Genomic DNA, 21,309 nt, shown 5'->3' on the forward strand with positions numbered 1-21,309 from the left:
TTATATAATATCATGCCAAAGTTCTTTTTAAAAGTGTATAATCTAAAGCAATTTAACTAAGGTTGAAAAATATTCTGTTCGTTAAAAGAATATAAAATGAAAAGCTTACCAAAACCAATAGTTTTAGATAAAAATAAAATCATCTTATTATTTTAGAGAGTTGAAAAGTATGTCCATACCATTCATGTCCACAAAAATAATTAAACTAAAGTTGAAAAACATACCTTTAAAAGTGTATAATATAAAATAAAATATCTTGCTAAAGTTGAAAAACATACCGTTCCTTAAAAGTATAATATAAATATCTTATGATCCATTTATTTTAGTTTTAGATGAATAAAAAACGTTTTTTAAGTCATAATTTGGTTGTTGACTATAGTAGTGTTGATGATGAAACTAGTGCTTTTTGTACCTCTCTGGTAGTGTTTCAAGTAGGTGTTAGCAGACTAACATGACATACACTCTGACACGATGCACAGAGGCTCATCTGTCATCCGATATCCTGAAACTATCATTATTGTCAAGTAACTTCTTTCTCAGCGCTGATCAGAAGGACCTTATTTCTGGAAGATTCCCAGTCTCTAAATGTTTTCATGGTTGCTCTCTCTGAAGATAGACCTATGTTGTTGTCATTTTCTCACAGATTTAACTTAAGAAATTATTGAACATTTCACAGGCGTGAGATGACTTGTGACGCATCAAATTAGACCCATGATAAAAAAATATATACTTTAAGTTCAAGTCGAATTTTTCCACAGACCATCGTTGTAGAATATTTGTTTTTATTTAAGACTTTTAATAATTTATTTACATTTTATTTTTAAAAGATATCATTTAAACTTTTAACACAACACTCACAATGTCTCATCCTATCACTGAATACACTCCTCTGAGACGCCGGTGTGAGAGAGATTTACTCTCTGATTTATGTCTCTTAAGACCTTCTTGAAGTTCAAGAGTTGTAACTCTAAACATGTAAGATGAATTTTATTCTTTTTACAAGCATTTCAGTATATTTTTGCACGATATTTATATTATTGTATATTATGTTATTTGTGAAATATAAAACATTATTCTCACTTTAAATGAGATTTACTTTACTGGCTTTACACTTTCACCGTGCTCAGGAATGTGGAGTGGGGTCCTGTTTCATATGTCAGCGCACACAGGAATGGGGGGGGGGGATCGCATAGACACACACACAAACACCCACACACACAAACACCCACACACACAAACACACACACACACACACACACAGACAGGCAGACACACACAGACAGGCAGACACACACAGAGACAGATGCGCACACCGCTATTGAGTGCGCTGGTTGAGACGTTCAGGAATGACTATATGAATTCAGTTGTGTAAAACAATTTTGAACCCATTGCATTTTTGTGGACATCGATGGTAGGATATACTTCAACTTTCTAAAACATGTAAGATGATTTTATATTCTTTTATCTAAAACAATTGGATCAATAAGATATTTATATTTTATACTTTTAAAGGCATGTTTTTAACTTTAGTTTCATTATTTTTGTGGACATCAATGGTATGGACATTGATGTGTTAATTTTAAGTCTGTCATTTTATATTCTTTTATTCGTCTAAAACTTAAATAATTGGTTTCAGTAAGCATTTCATTTATACTTTTATTCATCTAACTAAAACAATTGGATCAATGAGATATTTATATTATACTTTTAAAGGCATGTTTTCAACTTTTGTTAGTGTGAGATTTCACAATGCAAAGGAGGGGGTCAGAGCTGAGACGGAGAGACGGACACAGACACGCGCGCGCACCATTCTGAGTGCTCTGGTGAGCTCATACAGGAAAGGAGTAACCTGGTCTCATGGGAAATACGTCTATATTTAAGACCCAAACAAGGGGTTAAATTAAGCACCATAAAACATGGCGCCCAACTTTAAGGGGCATATTGTTTATTGATTTCTGGCCAAAATCAATAAAACAATTGCTCGAAAAACTAAGACCGTCGTGTAAATTATGATAAAAAGCGAGCTTAGGAAGAAGTAAGAATCCTAAAGAAAATAATTTGAAGCAAATTATTGGAGAAACCCAAAGGAAGGGTTATTAAAGAAGTAGTGTTATAATCTCAAAAGAATGAGATAAATCTAAAAAGGATAAGATAATCCTATAGACGAAAAATAATTCACCGTAGAATTATTAAAATAACCTGGTCAGGGTTATAAGTGCATGCACAATATAATCTCTACAGTGTTAAGTTTAAATGCAACACATTCTCAAATAATTCAAGAATGAATTATTAAAGCAACCTAAAGGAAAGGTTGGATACGCATGAGTTGTAGAGATAAGTCTGAAGAAGAAAAGGACTTGGTGTGAGCTGTATAACTGTTCAGTGGGGGACGCTTCACTGGATGGCCACGACAGCACAGACCCACATAAAACTATATATTTGGAGTGATCTTAGGGTATTTGTGTGGGAAAAGAAAGCTTTAAGAGCAAATAGATCGGCGATAGAAATAGAGTCAGATCTATTAGTGCATTGGTTTTCATCCAGAGACCACTTGAAAATAGGAAAATTTAATGAGACAAAAGCAGCCTTAGCAGTAATACAGTGAGCACACGAGATAGAGAGTGCCAGAGACAGTTCTGTATACAGTGTAAAGATACAGAAGTTGAAAGTATATTGTTGAAAAGTCCAGAAGAGAGAACAATAACAATATATGATAATAAACTAGACAGAGGTGAATAGGCAGAAGAGGAAAAAATTAAGAAATATGAAGAAGAAATAATTAATTTTGGAAATACTAAGATGGGCTTTTCCAAGCTGAGATAGAATAAGAGAACAATTAATGATTAATTAAAGAACAAAAAATAATAATGACAAATTATTGAAAGTAAAAATAACAATGTTATGATTTAAAATTAAGACTATATAGAGAATGGTTGTTTTTAATAGAAATAAACAAATGATAATTGTTGGGACTGCAGTGCAGTTTTTAACCTGTTAGAAATACAGGCGTTAAAGAGATAAAAGATGTAAAAGGGAGATTTAAAGTCTAATCCTGTAAGAATAACTTGGAATTGAGTAGCATAAGCTATGTTGGCAGATTGTAACACTATGGTGTACTACTAAATGCTTTGAGTAAAAAGCTGAAATAATAATATTGTCCTTAATTCAAAAAGGGAATAAGAGTAAAGGTTATAATAATGAATTTAACCTTAATAGAGACAGGACAGATTGGAAATTAAGTAACAAATGTGATTAATGGACGAATAATAGAGAATTCAGAAGAAGAATCTCTTAATAGAAATGAAGAGGAGTTGTGATACAAATGTATGATAAGATAGAAGTAGCAGCAATGATTGCCGTAACAGCAGTCTTGAAGTTCCAGGGAGACAGACACAGGTCCAGGGACATCTGAAAATAGCTCGGACGGAGAGCAGGAAAATGATGAATTGTGTTCATCAATAAATAATACAGAAAGTGAAAATACTGAAACAAAGGTAGGAATATGACAAAACTATGAAAAAAAAAAATGGTATTGCAGTATATAGCAGTTGAAAAGACTAACTAAACAAATTGAGGAATAAGCTAAAGGGATTAAATAGAAATCCTAGCAGTGAAAAGAGCGCTGATAAGAAACAGGGAGATCCTTATAGAGACCTGACTTATGGGCAAGAGAAACAGCCGAATACCTCCGGCTTCAAAAAATAGTTAAAGAAAAGGGATTGTGAAAGTCAGGAGAACAGAATAACGTGATATAATTATGTTTTAAGTTTTGAATTTAACAGAAGAATAGTGAGAGAAATGTAAAGAGTTATAAAAACATTAAAACATCTGAAATAAAGAGACTAAAGAGAATGCTGGAAACAATAAAAAGGTCCGCAAGCTAAAGCCCTTAAACTCAGAGATATCTGAGAACTAAAAGAGTGTAGACGCAAAGCAGAGGAAGGATGATAGAAGGGGACCTTTGACCTCTGATAGGAGAGGAATCCAGTCAGACAACTGGAATTCAACAACCCAAAGAAATGTGTAGGAGAAAAGTTTTTGAGGCTGTAGTTAAAAGTTGCAGTCGGAAAACATAAAAATATATAATATAGAAAATATAGCTGAGTATGATTTAAGCTCTCAGCAAGTGAGAATAGTGAAGAAAAAGCAGCCTCCAAATAAATAAATATAGAAACAACAAAAAAAAAGTAGATCCTCTGATAGCACAAAATGTTATATAAATAAAGATGACTTGAATTAATACAGAAGAATAGAATACAAGAGCTTGGCAGAAAATAATACAGGAATTTGTGAGGATGAAAATAAAAATGGTATACAATAGATAAGTTATATCTAATGATAAATAGAAAGAGATAACCCTAGAATAAAGAAGTTAGGTAATGAGTAAAATAGAAAAATCAAGTATAAAAAGACTTGAACAGAATAAATTGTCAATAGAAAAGGAAATATGCTCAATGAATAAAAATAGCTATGGATAAAAAGAAGGATAGGATACATTGAAAATATTTAGGCTGTTAAAAAGAAATGGGTGTGACCAAAGAGTGTAATAAAAATTAAAACTGTTTTGTTAATTAAATAGGTTAAATAAATTCAATTTATATTAGACAAAGCTGCTCAGATGTCCTCAACAGCAAAGCCAATTCTATTTACAGATGAAAATTTGTATTCAATGAAAGAATAGAAAGTGAATAAGTAGGAGAAGAATTCGGCATTAAAATGATGGTTAATGCAGACAATTTACATGAAGGAAGAGACTTAAAGAAAGTCTTGAGATTAAAAGTAAATATTGAACATAATTGAATATAAATGAAAATGGAATGAATTGATAATATTAAGAATTAAAAGAGAAATTACTATGGGCTTTACTAGAAATTCCCTATTTAATAAAATATAAAAGCGATTGTGGAATAAAGTCTATTAGTAATTAGTAAAGCATATACTCATAAAAAACTGATTAAAAAGATAATATCCTATTAATATGATGGATAAAGGAAAATTAAATAAGGCAATACAAGAGTAGAGCAAGGAGTTAAGGAAATTACTTATGCAATAACAAAAAGTCCTGTACAATAAACACCAAAATTAGATGAGACTTTTACAAGTGACAAATTATAAAACACTAATTAGAGTAATAAAGTCAAATAGGCATTATGGTATTAATGCTAGTAATACGACTGAACAATCGAGGAATGGTAAATTTCTCTTAAAATTGTATTTGGCTAATGATTTCTTATTTTATTTATTTTTTTTTTTTTTATCAATTCCATTAACAGAGATTAGTCAAGAAAATACTTAATTTACTAAAAATAACAAACATCAAGTATATTAGAGCTTACCAAAGGGATAGATAAATTCCTCAGCAGCATTTCCATTAAAGAATTACCTGTGGACGTTTATATTAATTAAATAATAGTTATAAAGAAGGAAAAAGAGAATATTGAAACCATGGGAAAAAAGGCTTTAAATTAATTGGCTTACCAGGGCTGGATTAAAATAAAATAAAATAAATAAACAAAGTGCAGTAATGGCAGATATGGTTAATTTAGGATCTTATGTCTCTGTAAGAAACAAAAGATTTAAGAAATTGATGAAAGAGTGGATAACAGGTCTAAGAACCCCAGAGAGCATTAGAAAGATACAAAAAGAGGAAAGGGGCTCATGAATCATATGAGGAATATAATTCCTGAATTTATTCAGAAAGAAAGACAAATGAATGATACAATAAAAGGCTATAAGTTGTATTGTAGTGAAGAGGCAGAAAAGAAAACTTCTAGAGTGGTAAAAAGCGATTTTTAGCTCCTAGAAGGGAGAGATGAGGAGAGGTTGATCTATATAGATAGATTTAACTGGTTATTAATTTATAACAAGGAATAAGAAAAACAATATACCAATATGTATATTAGAGCGTGTTAAAGTGTTAAGTGACATTTCTTTCTGTAGAGAAGAAATAAGCAAATATGAGTAAAAGATATGCAGAATTACAAAGTCTTGTAAGAGGAACCAACTTAAATAAATAATTTAAAGGATAAATGAATTAGTATCTATGAAACAATGAAAAGACATTAAACTAAGAGATAATTATAAAATGAAAAAATGATCAAATTATTTGGGCAACAGTAGGATAATACATGCTTAGATGCAAAAGAGGGGATATTAAATAAAGAGCGTAAGCTGTGACAGAAGAAATAGAAAGGAAATTAAAGGCAAGATAGATAAAACTCTTGAAGAAATAAGAGACCAGGGAATAGTCCTGGGTACAGCTCAATATGTAGAAGTTACAGCTGTATTAATTTAAGAGCACTAGAAGGGCTGGAAGAAATAAAAGTTACACAAGTTATTATTATAACGGAAAACAAAAAGGTTGAGACAAGTTTAAATGAAAACTTAGACATTTATCGACAATAGGTGCGCTAAGTTTAACAGAAAAAGGATATGCTGAATTAAGGAAGAAGATTAATGAGCAAGTTAGGAATTTAGACCTAGCAGTGATTTATCAGAAGTCAAAGTAAAACACAGAGATAGCTTTAAAAAATAAATTAAATAAATAAACAAGAATATTACGAAGAATTATAATGAAAGGAAATGAGACGGTTGCATTGAAAAATACATGATTATATGCAATATTCTGTAAAACTAAAAGTGATAATACAAATAAGCATATTAGTATTTCTTATTTGGGGAGTGAATAGAGACAAGTTCGAGTAAAGTATTGATATTGTGTTAGAAGGGGAAGAAAAAAAAAGTGATTATGTTACAATCACACCAGAAAGAATCGACCAAGGGTGTTGATTGGAAATAGCTGGACCTTTAAGTACTTGGTTACAGTTTAAAAATAAATATATATTAGTAGCAGTAGATAGTCTTTGGGCAAATATTGTTAAAGGGACACTTCACCCATTTGCATTAAGCTTTGCATTGTTAGAAACCCAGTCATACTATTGAATGGTCATGCAACATTTTTTCATTTTCCCCCGAGACGAGAGAAATCTGTATTTACCTCTTTACACTTCCTCCTACAATGACGCAAAAATCGTCATTTTGCGTCATTGTAGGAGGAAGTGTAAGAGGGGGGGATTTCTGTTAAGACTACAAGCACTAGATCCACCCTTTCAAACCCGCCCATAGGGGGTTGGACCTAATGCGCTAACAGACCTATCACAGATCAGTGCGAGTGCGTTTGATTTCAACGGCAGAAACCTGCAGAAAACATGGACGAAGAAAGCTGAGTAGTAGGGGTTACCATACTCTATTTCCCGGACATGTCCGGCCGTCGAGATCGACAAAAATGTCCGGGATTCAGCTTTTGCTTTCTGCGGTCGCCATCTATTGTTTACATGCTCACCTTTTGTTTCAATCTAACTGAATTCACCCCGATTGGTGAATCTGAATGTAATGTTTACATGAATTTAAACAAGTGATCGGTTGATTTGCGTTTTAGCATTGCTAAGAAAATACCCGCACCTCCGTGAGAGATAGCCCATGAGACCGGTGCATCTCACAGGCGCGCTCATCAGTAATCACAGTAATACAGGGAGCAGGACGAGGCTAGCGCCGCGGGAGAAAGACGCGAGGCCGGTGGCGTGATCGGTTGAAAGACGCGAGGCCGGTGGCGTGATCGGTTGATGTGTGTTTTACCATTGCTAAGAAAATACCTGCTCCTCCGTGCGAGATACGAGAACAGTGCCTCACAGGTGTCGGTCGTCGTCAGTAATCACGCCACCGGCCTCGCGCCGTTCTCCTGCGCCCCTCAGCCTCGTCCTGCTCGCCACAGTAAACATGATGAATGGCGACTGTAGAACCCAAAAGCCGAATCCCGGACATTTTGGGCAAACTCGTCACGGAGACTCACTCGTAGCCTAGCCTTGCCTTGATGTTTTTGTTCTCAACTGCGCTGTCTTACCGGTAGGCGTGGCTTGGGAGTGGCCTTGTAGGGCAGCGAAGCAAGTGCATTCTGGGAGTTGTTGTCTTTCATCCACATAAGCCAAAAATACATTTTCTGGCTTTTCTCAGTCTAGAAAGCTCCAAATTCAAAAATAATTTCACATTTCTTTTACATAAATGACCCACTTTCAATACACATTCATGTCTCCACGGGTGAAATGACCCTTTAAGAACACTATTGTATACACCTTTATAAAAGCAATCGAGTTACTGACAGTATGAGTTACTCGAGAATATTAGGGTTAATAAAACAATGTACTTTGTCAAAGGAAAGTTATGGTTATATGGAAAGCATACAGTTTTGCACAAAGCTTTGCGGAATGGACCAGAAAGCAATGTAATGTGCAGTAGGAACTTTACAACGTGTATTTAGAGCAAATCATAAGAACATAAGATCGAATGAAAAGAGTGAGAAGTCATTATATTGGCCATCTAAAAAAAAAAAACAACTGATTGTTCTTTACTGTTGTTGTGAAGCATCCTTGTGCTTGGAAGAGGCACTATATAAATTAAGCATTATTATCAACTAAACCTTTTAAGGATTTAATTACTACAAAAGATAAAGTATTAAAAAAGTTGATACATATACAATAAAGTTATTAGAAACTAAGCATTGGATTAAGAAATATTTGAGTTTGATGAAATAAGAAAGGAAGGAAAGACAGAGGCTCTTACCAACAGTGTAGAATAACTTATTGAGGAAAAGAAAGGAATAAAAGAGAAAAGAAGAGTATGAATTACCTCTAACATGCTTTGGTGTGTAAAAATAAAGTAAAACAATATAAAGATATAGGTTTCTTACCTATAGCTGTGATAATTGCGATAAAAATCCAAGGAACAGAACAGACTCATTCTAGCATTGTGTGTGGGAGACAGCAAGAATGCAGAGTAATGGGGTAATAAAATTACTGATAGCGTGTCTCTGGATGGAGCCAGTTAAAGTTAAGGAATACAATAAGCAAAGCTACACAGGATTAAAACCGGTTAATAACATGATATGAATGAAATAAAGCCAAAATAAACAATAGGCTGTATATGGCAGAGCAAGTAAATGAGGCTGTAAACAAATACTGTAAATTTGTTGGTAATGGCTTGGACATCTGACACCGTAAGTATACAAACTAAGACAATCCTTGACAGAAGGGGAAGGGGAATGAAGCTCAATTTAAAGCGAAAAATCTTCTAACACATAAATCAAGAACTTGTAATCTTAAGAACTTGGAACTTTAGAAGTGAATACTGAAGAGTGACTAAGAAGGAGCCGAATGATTAATGACTGAGAGATGTCTTACAGAAAGCTCAACTTTATGTTATATCTTTCAGGAAAGGGAGAATCGAGATGTTGGACTAACAGAGATGTTCCAGAATAACACAGTGATAAGAGAAAGGCTCACATTTAACATTTAAATCAAATGTTATGGTAAATCTTATGATAAACATAGCAGTAGTTATGTTAGTACTCTGGGTTATAGTAACATTTAATAAGAATTTGACTATAATAAATTAAGACACTGAAAAAAATATATAATATATAGATCCTGATTACAAAAAAAAATGTGAATACATTTTAGTAACAATGGAGAGGAGTAGTATACAGTAGAATACAATAGTAGTATGCAGAGATTAAGAAATCTAATTTATAATTTATAATGGTATAGTGAAACCGATAAAAGCTGAAGTAACCTTAAGAAAGTGAAAAGTATTCAGTAAGGAAGAAATAAGTTTTTAAAGATAGCATTACTTTAGATGACTAAAGTTATAACTCTAGATGGCAATCATAATGAGTGTGCTAAAGATGCAATAGGAAATCACATAATGTGTAGTAGTAAGATAGTGAGAAAGATTAAGCAATCAAGTAAGAATCAAACTTGAAAAGCTGGAGAGATGAAACTGTATATGGGTAGGAAATTGGAAATGTGAAAATAAATTTAATGAAAATAACAAATATAAAGAGGAAAATGAAATTAAGTCTCAAAGAGTGAGAACTAAAACAAAGTTGAAGCAATTACAAATGTAGAGAAATTGAATAACAGAGATTATACAGTATAGATTAGATGATAATACAGTTTAGACTGTTTAATGTGCTGGAAGATGTAATGCACACGTATGGAAAAATAATTACAATAAAACGTAAGGGTCTGATAAAAGGCTCAAAGTTAGGGCATTATAGTACGAATACAGTATAATAATACAGAATGGGTAAAATAGTATCCCATAACTACAGTCTTGATGAGATGAATAATTATGAAGTAATAATTAGCTGGGAGATTCCTAAAGGAATCACAAAATATTATGTAAAAGACAAAATATGCCACAACAAGCATATACATGGGATTTTAGTGGTAATTTGGTAGAGGACGAGGAATTGTTCAATTTGAATAAATTCTTGACTGTAAAGTATTTTGGAGGAATGAATCAAAGCATATATACAAATTGGCATCAGACTTGGATAGTAATAACAGAAGGAATGATTTAAAGAAGGCATTGTTTAATGATGAAGCAAGAAAAACCCTTTTGCTAATTAAAAAAGGAAAATAACAAATATATAGAACACTGAAGTGGATAGTAAATAATACTAGAATGAAATTAAATATAGTTACAATAGTTTTTTGATTATTATTGAGTTTAGGAAGGATTTTAAGAATATTTTGTTTATCTGGAATATGTAAATTGTTAAAGGAATGAAAAAGGGGTCCTATGACATTGACTTACGTACGGGTATACCATCACATAAGAAAATAGGTGTTGTGAGACTGTATAAAGCAACAAATGTCTAATAGCATAGACAGAGAACTAGAGACTTGAGATATCAGCACATCTCAACTTGAAATACAGCAGACTGACCTGTACAAAACCTTTTAGAGGCATGGAGGAACATGCCATGTTCAACACTGGTAGATATACATTTATTATATCTAGAAAAGTATAACTTTATGCAGTAATGACAATTGAACATGGTAAATGATGAGAAGAAGAAGTAGTATTGGAAGTTATGAAATGGCACAATACTTTGGACTATAATGTGTTTATAGGAACTTAGGAGAACGTCTACGGGACAAGTGTTATCCAAAAATCAGAGTTATTGGAATTTAGTTAGAAATGATGAATGTATGAAATGTCATGAAATATTGTGGGAGAAAGAGGTTGCATTGTCAATGGGAAGTCTTTGTAACACCTGTTTTGGAAAAAACAAATATAGTGATTTGGTATACTGAACGAGGTGTAATTGAGTATTATGTGTTTGACTTAGTGGAACACATTAATGTAGAAATAGTTAGACAAATTCAAATACATGTTCAAAGTGCTCCAGCCAGAGGCCCGAGAAATATACAGTGATTTATCGGCTCATAAAGTCTGGAGGAAGGAAGACCAGTTGTTTGTACATAGACTACTTGCTAGACGTGCAGAGAACGATATAAAAGTAATACAATTTGATGGAATATTTTATATTGTAGTGCAAAACGATGGATCCTCAAGTGAAAGAAAGGCAGACTCTCCCGATCCAATGTGCTCACCAGAACTTCAGGAGGGTTCAAGTGGCCAATGGGAAGGTAGAAATACCGAAAGCCCAAATTCCAACTATCAATTTCTGAAAGAAATGTTTGATTGATGGACGTAGCCGCACCTTTATCTGTGAAACTCCTGGTGGACAATTGGTTGGAGCTTGTTTGCATGAGATTACACATGGCAAACTAATGCGAGCTAAATATGGATGTTATTTGGTTATATTAAAACAAAGTACAGAAATCTGGCCTTCCGGAACTTCAGTACAAGGAAAAATTATTGAAAGCAAATTAATGAAACCAAAGAATAAGAGACCTTGGGTGGAGCACTACATGAATATTTTTCAAATGAATGTCACTACTAAGACAGGTCAGGTATATGCTAAATTGGCAAAATATGACAAAAAGAGAGGGTGTTACATGACTTACTTGACTTTGGAAATAAAAGAATACATTTGCATAAAGGGGCGTGTTGTGTGTGAAACATGCAATTTATTCTTTTATGCCTCATAATATATAGGCTTCTAATAGGGTATTAAGTATAATTGTAACTTTGTGTAAGAAAAGTTTTGTATAAGAAAAACACTGTATAAGGTTTTTATAAGAAACCTTATTATATGGAAACAATGTAAAAGGTTTTTATAAGAAACCTTATTATATGAAAACACTGTATAAGGTTTTTATAAGAAACCTTATTATATGGAAACAATGTAAAAGGTTTTTATAAGAAACCTTATTATATGGAAACAATGTAAAAGGTTTTTATAAGAAACCTTATTATATGGAAACAATGTAAAAGGTTTTTATAAGAAACCTTATTATATGAAAACACTGTATAAGGTTTTTATAAGAAACCTTATTATATGGAAACAATGTAAAAGGTTTTTATAAGAAACCTTATTGTTAAGAAAAACACTGTAAAGAGTTTTTATAAGAAACCCTTGAATCTGGTTCATTAGAAAAGACACTGAGACTTGTTTTTATAAACGTTTATTAAGAAATTGTCATTAAGAAAAGACACCACAACTGTTGTTTGTAAAGTCATTTATTGAGAAGATGGTTTATAAAAAAGAGACACTGCAATTGGTGATGTAAAGTCATTTATTGAGAAGATGGTTTATAAAGAAAAACAGACCACACTGAATGTTGAAAGCATTTATTAAGCATATGGCAGAGTAGAGAGAAATTGAAAATGTATTAGAAAGAGCCTAACCAAAGAAAAAAGAAAAATGCAATCATTACCGTCTATGTGTTGCGGACGAGACACAGAAGATACAGCGATGAAGAAAAGGTCCAGAAGAAGGAGGACGGAGAGACAAAGGCTTTATAACCAAGTCCTAGGGGGTTTCCAGGAGAGGATAACCAATGAACAAGTTATAGGGAGTTTCCAGGAGGAGATTTCTGAAGATGTCCAAAAGTTGATGGACTTTAAAAGAGCTGGAATGACATGTCCAGTCAGACGCTGATTCACCAAGGATGGCCTCTCCGGTGTCAGATGCCTTGCCATTGCGCCTCATGAAGATGAAAGCTTGTAAATTATTTGGTTTAGATTTACTTTTATTTTTATTTTATATATTAGTACCTTTTATGTAAACTAGTTAACCTGTATTTAATAAAAAAATACATATAATTGAAATTAAGAAGCTCGCCTGCCTTAAGTCTCTGTTTTACTAAATATTGAGCTGAACTAAACCACGGAGCAGTCTTTCGACTGAATTGTAAGTATGGAAATTTATATACTTATTGTTTAGAACGAATTCGACTGACTTTACCTAACCTGAGAATAAACAAAATAAGGTAGAAGGTGTCTATATTTAAGACCCAAACAAGGGGTTAAATTAAGCACCATAAAACAATACAAATGCAAAAAAGTAAAATAAAAACTTTGCTATGCCTGTAATTTGGCCTGTATTTCATTACTCATTTAAAACATTTAATAGACCTGTCTCCATAATATAATAAATATGTAGACAAATAGCATTTCTTTTACTTGGCCTATTTCTCAATAAAAATGTGTAAAAAAACTTTAAAACAAGATCAGATTGAACTGAGAAACACTATTTTTAAATTGGTTTTAAATTGTTTTATCTTGCTCATCTTGTTTTTTCACAATAATTTTTTAGATATTTAAACAAAAACAAAAAAAGTTACAATACATGTTGAAAATATGATTATTGGCAGTGTGAAATGAGAAAGCACCTTTTGCTTGGACGAGAGAAAGATATGGAAGTGTTCCTGCTCACATTGCATTGTCTTTCTTATGTCGCCGCCTGTAAGTCTATGGCAGTGCTGACTACGCCACCCGCTGGACAAGACTGGCGAGAGCAAGGGGACTCTATTTTACAAAGAAGCAAACACAGGCTTGGCTTAGCAAAGTAAAAAGATACAATCTTTATTTGATCTTAGTTAAAAATGAGTCGCTTTAGGTTGTCAATAAATAACACACAAATCCATCATTTAACATAGGGATAAGCCACAGGTGGGGGGGCACCGGAATACAAGCTTGACCAGGCCTAGGTTTCAATACCACACGTGAGCTAAGGCACACCACTTTAGAGTAGAACGAACACTACAAACTCAGCTATACACAACACGGCAACCATGCTCTTTGAGCTATTTCAAAAGACGCACACTTCACAGCATTACACTGCACACATCAGATCCAAATGGGTGAAACACTCTGAGGAAAGCTGAGTAGATCCCGGTGGGCTAGTCTATCCTATGGGCCCAATCCACACTGAGGCTATTACTAGGGAAGGGGAGTGAGACAAACAAAAAGAAGAAACCGCAAGCCGGTGGCCACAATCAGTTTACTAACACAAATCTTCTTGTAGTTCACTAACTACAGCCCACCGATTTGCGCCACTTCTTCTTCCAGTCAACAATGTGATCTCACCATCCCAGGATACTTACTGTGGTCGATGTGATCTTACCATCCCAGGATACTCACTGTGGTCGATGTGATCTCTCCATCCCAGGATACTCACTCTGGTCGATGTGACCTCACCATCCCAGGATACTCACTGTGGTCGATGGGATCTCTCCATCCCAGGATACTCACTGTGGTCGATGTGGTCTCTCCATCCCAGTATCTCACCATCCCAGGATACTCACTGTGGTCGATGTGATCTCTCCATCCCAGGATACTCACTGTGGTCAATGTGATCTCTCCATCCCAGGATACTCACTGTGGTCGATGTGATCTCACCATCCCAGGATACTCACTGTGGTCGATGTGATCTCTCCATCCCAGGATACTCACTGTAGTCGATGTGATCTCTCCATCCCAGGATACTCACTGTGGTCGATGTGACCTCACCATCCCAGGATACTCACTGTGGTCGATGTGATCTCTCCATCCCAGGATACTCACTGTGGTCGATGTGATCTCTCCATCCCAGGATACTCACTGTGGTCGATGTGATCTCTCCATCCCAGGATACTCACTGTGGTCGATGTGATCTCTCCATCCCAGGATACTCACTGTGGTCGATGTGATCTCTCCATCCCAGGATACTCACTGTGGTCGATGTGATCTCACCATCCCAGGATACTCACTGTGGTCGATGTGATCTCACCATCCCAGGATACTCACTGTGGTCGATGTGATCTCTCCATCCCAGGATACTCACTGTGGTCGATGTGACCTCACCATGCCAGGATACTCACTGTGGTCGATGTGATCTCTCCATCCCAGGATACTCACTGTGGTCGATGTGATCTCTCCATCCCAGGATACTCACTGTGGTCGATGTGATCTCACCATCCCAGGATACTCACTGTGGTCGATGTGATCTCTCCATCCCAGGATACTCACTGTGGTCGATGTGATCTCTCCATCCCAGGATACTCACTGTGGTCGATGTGATCTCACCATCCCAGGATACTCACTGTGGTCGATGTGACCTCACCATCCCAGGATACTCACTGTGGTCGATGTGATCTCTCCATCCCAGGATACTCACTGTGGTCGATGTGATCTCTCCATCCCAGGATACTCACTGTGGTCGATGTGATCTCTCCATCCCAGGATACTCACTGTGGTCGATGTGATCTCACCATCCCAGGATACTCACTGTGGTCGATGTGATCTCACCATCCCAGGATACTCACTGTGGTCGATGTGATCTCTCCATCCCAGGATACTCACTGTGGTCGATGTGACCTCACCATGCCAGGATACTCACTGTGGTCGATGTGATCTCTCCATCCCAGGATACTCACTGTGGTCGATGTGATCTCTCCATCCCAGGATACTCACTGTGGTCGATGTGATCTCACCATCCCAGGATACTCACTGTGGTCGATGTGATCTCTCCATCCCAGGATACTCACTGTGGTCGATGTGATCTCTCCATCCCAGGATACTCACTGTGGTCGATGTGATCTCACCATCCCAGGATACTCACTGTGGTCGATGTGACCTCACCATCCCAGGATACTCACTGTGGTCGATGTGATCTCTCCATCCCAGGATACTCACTGTGGTCGATGTGATCTCTCCATCCCAGGATACTCACTGTGGTCGATGTGATCTCTCCATCCCAGGATACTCACTGTGGTCGATGTGATCTCTCCATCCCAGGATACTCACTGTGGTCGATGTGATCTCACCATCCCAGGATACTCACTGTGGTCGATGTGATCTCTCCATCCCAGGATACTCACTGTGGTCGATGTGACCTCACCATCCCAGGATACTCACTGTGGTCGATGTGATCTCACCATCCCAGGATACTCACTGTGGTCGATGTGATCTCTCCATCCCAGGATACTCACTGTGGTCGATGTGATCTCACCATCCCAGGATACTCACTGTGGTCGATGTGACCTCACCATCCCAGGATACTCACTGTGGTCGATGTGATCTCTCCATCCCAGGATACTCACTGTGGTCGATGTGATCTCTCCATCCCAGGATACTCACTGTGGTCGATGTGATCTCTCCATCCCAGGATACTCACTGTGGTCGATGTGATCTCACCATCCCAGGATACTCACTGTGGTCGATGTGATCTCACCATCCCAGGATACTCACTGTGGTCGATGTGATCTCTCCATCCCATGATACTCACTGTGGTCGATGTGACCTCACCATCCCAGGATACTCACTGTGGTCGATGTGATCTCTCCATCCCAGGATACTCACTGTGGTCGATGTGGTCTCTCCATCCCAGGATACTCACTGTGGTCGATGTGATCTCTCCATCCCAGGATACTCACTGTGGTCGATGTGATCTCTCCATCCCAGGATACTCACTGTGGTCGATGTGATCTCTCCATCCCAGGATACTCACTGTGGTCGATGTGATCTCTCCATCCCAGGATACTCACTGTGGTCGATGTGATCTCACCATCCCAGGATACTCACTGTGGTCGATGTGATCTCTCCATCCCAGGATACTCACTGTGGTCGATGTGATCTCACCATCCCAGGATACTCACTGTGGTCGATGTGATCTCTCCATCCCAGGATACTCACTGTGGTCGATGTGAGGTCACCATCCCAGGATACTCACTGTGGTCGATGTGATCTCTCCATCCCAGGATACTCACTGTGGTCGATGTGACCTCACCATCCCAGGATACTCACTGTGGTCGATGTGAGGTCACCATCCCAGGATACTCACTGTGGTCGATGTGATCTCACCATCCCAGGATACTCACTGTGGTCGATGTGATCTCACCATCCCAGGATACTCACTGTGGTCGATGTGATCTCACCATCCCAGGATACTCACTGTGGTCGATGTGATCTCTCCATCCCAGGATACTCACTGTGGTCGATGTGATCTCACCATCCCAGGATACTCACTGTGGTCGATGTGATCTCACCATCCCAGGATACTCACTGTGGTCGATGTGATCTCACCATCCCAGGATACTCACTGTGGTCGATGTGATCTCACCATCCCAGGATACTCACTATGGTCGATGTGATCTCTCCATCCCAGGATACTCACTGTGGTCGATGTGAGGTCACAGTGAGCTAAAAGTGTAACCTCAAAGCTCACTCACTGTGCGCTCAAACTGTGAGCTCAGCATGAGAGACCACTGTAAAGTTATTGTGTTAAACTCTCATTCTGTTAGTTTAGTGAGTTTACTGTGATCTAAAATTCCTCTAATATTGGTCAGTTATATCACAAACATCATGTAGAAGTTAATATTTTATTTCCATCAACAAAGTATTTCAAAAATTCAGTTTTCTTATTTTGTATTCTTTTCAGGTGTTGACATTTGACACAAATATTTCTATTTGACGGATGCATTCAGATTCTGGTGTGGTTTTGGTGACTCTTTTTCACTTATTAGCCTCTATTTCTTTTTCCCCTTGAAAAGACTTGACATCCTGAAACACAGAGAGCAATATGTTTGATTACTGGTGTGATTTCTGAAGCCAGGTGACTCTACACATGAGCTGGTAAGATGGATGGTTTACATGTACCTGGTCCTGTGACAGTACTCTGCTAACACAGGGCCAGGCCACAGTGCATATTAGCATTATAATATCATATGAGCGTATGTGAAATGCAATTAAAGTGACCACCCACTATGTCTCCAGTGTAACAATTCCACGCTGAGTCCAAAACACAACTGGACAGCACAAACGGTTTGCTAACAAATCCTGCAGTGTCCACGTTTTTCCAGAGTTGAGAAACAGGAACTATAATGTTCCCAGTGACCGACATTTGATCTTCCTCCTCTCAACCGGCTCAACATTTTGAATTCACAATGAGCTCATATAATATTCACACTGTGAGTGTCACTGTATGAGAATGGTCTCATGATCTCACGTGTTGACTGGGATCTGCAGCTCTGAGTTTAGACCGATGCTCGCGGAGAACATCACATGACCAGGGGCAGAGGAGGTGACGCGGGCTGGCCTGGAGGAAAGGGGGCAGAAGTTGTCTATAGATTTGTGAGTGGAGAAAGAGTATCAGTTGCACTGTTAGTATCTGATGATGATGAGATGATTAGTGGGAGTAAGTGTGTCTGAGACCAGAGAGGACAGACGGAGGGAGAGAGTGATTGAAGGTTACAGTGTGTTGTTCCTCCGGTTGCTGATACTTCTCTCTGCTGTCAGGTTCTTTAGATATGGGAAAAGACTATTAAAATATTAATAGTTTTTTTTTTTTTTTACTGGTCAATTTTCAATAGACTGGCTTTTCATATCATATTGTTTCAGACTAGTGGAAACAAAAAATCCAAAATACACTTTTAAGTGTTTACTTTATGGCACTATATATATTTGCATCTCTAGATTTAAATTACAATTCATATCTTTAAAGATTAGTTTTTTTCTCCTCCAGTTCAGTAGCACTTACACACACCAAACTTTACAGTTTTATTCATATCTATATTCTGAAGGTTTTTACAGAGAGCTTTGTTCATATATCATTTGCCTGATATGTTACAACCATTTATTCCTAAAAACATGGTGAAAATGTATTTATTGACAGTATTGGCTGATTTATGGAGTGATAAAAAGAGAAATCCTAAACTCTTAATTCTAATATGTAACAAAATGAAACAAGAATTTTGAACCTGACTTCATCCAATATTCAGATTTTTGTTTTGGAGTTTATGCAGATGATTGCATAGTTAATTAGAAAATGCCTTATTTGCATATTTAAACATAATATTTAAAAAAAACTTACAAAAATGTTTGGAATTATTAATGTTATCAATCAACACAGGAAGTATGGTGATATTTATTATTGTTAAAATTTTAACCTATTTATGTGTCTTTGCCTTCAAAATTGTTCACTGAAATGTTCTTTGGCAAATGTTCTTCTTTTCACTGTGAAAACCCCCTTTGGAAACTTTACTTTTAAGAGTGTAAACTACACACATCTGAAGATTAATCTAAAACTGAGTGTTTTTGCTTTTTTTCCACTGCCAACCTCGTTAACTTGTAATGACAGTGTGTTTGGTCTCGTCTCCTCCAGATCTTGGTTCAGGGTGGCGTTACGTACAGAGACGAGCCCTGGCATAAAGAATGTTTCTTGTGTTCGGGTTGTAAAGTTCAGCTGGCCGGACAGCCTTTCACAACGCAGGGTGAAGATCCGTTCTGTGTGAAGTGCTTCAGTAACCTGTACACCCAAACATGTGCCGCCTGCGACAAACCCATCACAGGTCAGTGTGTGTTAATGTGTCCTTATAACAAGAGCGCTCTTCATTAGCAGTTCCTTCAGCTGAGAACAGAAACACTATCAGAAACAAGAGACAGTTGTCACATAAACAGGGTCGTGTGTTTGGAGGCTGTTGAGTGTGTTTGAATAAAGTTCTGCTTGTTCATCGGGACTCAAGAGTCTCTCATCCAGCGGGTCATGACCTATGAGAATATAATATCTAACTCAAATATCAATGTCAAATATCTCACTGTTTATATGTTTTAACCTTAGTGTATCATATTTGATACGCACATTTCTAAAACATTATCAAAACTTTGCTGAAAACTTGTACACAATCTACTACATGACATCTATTGTATGAGTGATAGTTTATACATTTTAGCAAGTAAAAGGCCTTTTAGTGTAAATTTAATAACGTCCCCCTTCAGGTCGTGATTCACGTGTCTTTTTGCTGTGAAATCTTGAATTTTTTAAGTAAATGTAAGGATAACGTTTATATTGTTATTAATATTTCAAGAATAAACTGGACTGAAGCAACTTTTATTTGTTACATTTATTTGTTCATCTCTCAGTCATCATTGTATTGCATTATACAGTTTTGCCTCCCACAATAAAAACTACAGAGATTTGATCATAAAACTAAGCATTTAAATATCATCTAACTAAGACATTATTGGGAGATATTGGGCCCTATCTTGCACCCAGTGCAATTGACTTTGTACACCGACGCATGTATCATTCCTATTTTGCACCCGCGCAAAGCACGTTTTTCCCTCCACAGAAGCACGTCGCTAAACTAGGGAATGAACTTGCGCTCCCTGGGCGGTTCAGCGCAAAAAAGGAGGCGTGTTCCGGCGCAAACGTTCCTTCATGCTATTTTGCAGGTTTAGAAAACAATTCCGCCACTAACCAGGAAAAAATAGTTTAAAGTCAGTGGCACGTTGCGCATGTTATTCATATGCTATTTTAAGGGCGCATGCTTGGCCATAATCAATGTAGCGTGTGCACAACGCGCATACACTTTGATTTTCTCATCTACACAGAAGCAGCAGTTTTCATTTTTGCAAATCATACATTATTACGATAGATAGATAGATAGATAGATAGATAGATAGATAGATAGATAGATAGATAGATAGATAGATAGATAGATAGATAGATAGATAGATAGATAGATAGACAATTTATTATAAAAGCATACATCTAGCTTACACATTTACCCAAATTATCAAACGCCTTTTTAACCGAAGTTAATTTGGGTGGGTTTCTCCATCCCCAACGTCCCTGACGAGAGCGTTGCTCTCCTTGGCTGTGAACCGCTCCTGGCGCGCACCTGGCAAATCCGCCGTTATAATAGGAATCCGCTTGAGAAAAAGCGCGCCTGCTCTTAAAGGGAATGTGAGATGACGCTCTGATTGGTTTATTTCACGTTACGCCCAAACCACACCTATGAATAATGAAGCTACTTCAGACCAACCCATTTTAGATTTGCGCCTGGCGCAAGAGTCATTTATCCCGCCGGGAAAATAGCAACAGCGCCAAGACCCGCCCACAAAGTTACTTGCGCTTTGCGCTTTGACACTTGCGTTTCAGATCGTTAAAATAGGGCCCATTGAGTGACAACTGATTTTTACATGCATTTCATGCAGTCCGCTATACTGTTATAAAGATCTCAATGATTTACATTACAAACAATCAGAATTTCATCCATTTATGGGGCATATAAATAT

At 36.7% G+C, this 21,309-nt stretch overlaps 1 long non-coding RNA gene across 1 annotated transcript; it reads left to right on the forward strand.

Moving 5' to 3' along the window:
- The first annotated feature begins 1,271 nt into the window (after window positions 1-1,271).
- Window positions 1,272-19,501, forward strand: LOC308697541. The gene is made up of 3 exons (XR_014030952.1): window positions 1,272-1,440; window positions 1,736-1,823; window positions 19,394-19,501. It is a non-coding gene; the product is annotated as an uncharacterized lncRNA (long non-coding RNA).
- Window positions 19,502-21,309: the final 1,808 nt, after the last annotated feature.

The sequence above is a fragment of the Scardinius erythrophthalmus genome (assembly GCF_964197995.2).
Source record: "Scardinius erythrophthalmus genome assembly, chromosome: 10".
Classification (NCBI taxonomy): domain Eukaryota; kingdom Metazoa; phylum Chordata; class Actinopteri; order Cypriniformes; family Leuciscidae; genus Scardinius; species Scardinius erythrophthalmus.